This window comes from Aegilops tauschii, chromosome 2 (assembly GCF_002575655.3).
Source record: "Aegilops tauschii subsp. strangulata cultivar AL8/78 chromosome 2, Aet v6.0, whole genome shotgun sequence".
In the NCBI taxonomy this organism is placed as follows: domain Eukaryota; kingdom Viridiplantae; phylum Streptophyta; class Magnoliopsida; order Poales; family Poaceae; genus Aegilops; species Aegilops tauschii.
Window position 1 is genome coordinate 511957736 of NC_053036.3, and position 2123 is coordinate 511959858.

A 2123-nucleotide genomic window follows, 5' to 3' on the forward strand; every position below is an offset into this window, starting at 1 on the left:
CACTGCCAACAGGCACCATGGCACTTGGGGGCTAATGCAAAGTCATTTTTTCCTCAACTTATTGAAGACCCGACTCATCACATTCTAAATGAGCCGGCCCTTGGGGGCTACCAATTGCTCATGTCGAAAATTCAAGGTACACAAGCCTTAATCCATTATATTGAAAAGATCCACTACTCAGCTGGTAGAGTACAAAGCTCTTAACCTTGTGGACGTGGGTTCAAGCCCCATGGTGGAGATTACATCATATGATGTTATTATCAATGAATCATATAAAAAGTCCCAGTTCAGTAATATATTAATGACCCGGCCCTTGGGGGCTACACGTTGCTGCTCAAGTTTACATCATCATATTTACAAAGTCCCTGCTCATTATTGCATAATGACCCGGCCATTGGGGGCTATACTGGTTGAAATTTTTATGAGCATAAGGCAATTTCAAGTCCCAGGTTGCTGCAAGCATGACAACCTGGCACTTAGGGGCTACATGTGATACGCATATAAGGGAGGAATAACTTCAAATTCTCAGTTTTGAGCAAATCAGGTATTATATTATTATCGGAGAAATCTGCAAAGTTTATGACCCGGCGTCATCATAAGATTAACCCGACATCAGCAACAATTACATGACCCGGCATCATTTGTTTATAACCCAACAATTTTTGGCAATCATAAATCGGCAAGATCTACATCTTTAAGCCGGCGGAATATCAGTTGAATATTTCAAGACCAATATTTCTTGTCAAATCAGATCATTGAAGGCCGACTCAAATGGATTATTTCTTAATATTTCTTTACAAGAGCCAATGTCAGCAAATGGATTATGAAGCTGGCCTATTGATCCGGATTTTCCAGGAGAAATGGTAGAAGACTTAAGGATGATCAGGTGCTGACTTACAAGAATATTTAACCTGGAGCACAACCTGTCAAATTTGTTCTTGTGTTTATGTTGCAGGATCAGTTTAACATGGATAAATCCAAATTAAACTGGGGGCTAATGTCAGGGATATAACCCGCGGTATAAACCGCCGGATGTATGACCCGGCTGGAGCTTGTCGACTCACTGGCGACCCGCTTGGACCTGGCGGTTTACGATTCATCAGAGACCCGACGGGCGGGTCAGATAGAAGACTAGGCCCAAGGCCCAGAAGGCCGGCTTATGTTATGATGGGCCGGCTTAAGAGGAAAGCGTAAGGAATATTCCCTTACAAAGGAAGCAAGACTAGGACTCCACTTGTAATAGAGTAATCCTAATCCTATTAGGACTAGTCATGTAACCCACCCCTTCAACATATATAAGGAGGGGCAGGGCACCCCAAAGAGGAGAAGCGAGAAGAAACAATCTCTAGGGCTAGACACAATTAGAGGAGAGCCGGCTTACCGTCGACTCCCTCATGATCATAATTAGACCTAGCCACAAACAACATGTAGGGTTGTTACCGGATAATGTTTCTTGGGGCCCGAAGCTGTCTAAACCCTTGTCTTGTGTTTCGTCTCTCGATTCCGCTCAACCCCTCTCAAGCTACTAGATAGATGCGTTGGCCTCACGACTAAGTCCTCACACTAGGACATCTGCCGTGACAAATCCACGATAGCACCGATCCATCATCGTCGCTTAGCCACTCCGCCGTCATCAGAGGACAGCTCCAGCTGGGAGGCTACACCGTGGCGGCGGCGCAAACCCTAGCGTAGTGTAGTGCGCGTGGCGTCCCTGTTGGGTGTGCGCGGAACACCCACCACACGCTCCACCGCTGCCTCCACACCACCGTCGAAAGCCAGGGCCATCGCTGGCTCTGCCGCTGCGGCCCGAAGGCGGGAGGTGGCCGTCATGGCCGCCACCCCACTGCTGGCCACCGTGACCATCACCCGCTCCGCCACCACAGCCCGAAGGCGGGAGGTGGTGGTCGTGGCCACCACCCCATCGTCGGCCGCCGTGGCCACCAGCCCACCGTCGACCGCCGGGGTCATCACCCGCTCCGCCACCGCCGCCCGAAGGCGGGAGGCGGAGGTGGATGCCCGCACGTGCGTCAGCGACCTTTCGCGCTACACCGAGTTCCTGCGGGAGGAGCAGGAGCGCCTCGTCGAGAACGCAAAGAGCCTTACCACCGCCGTGGCCGCGCCAC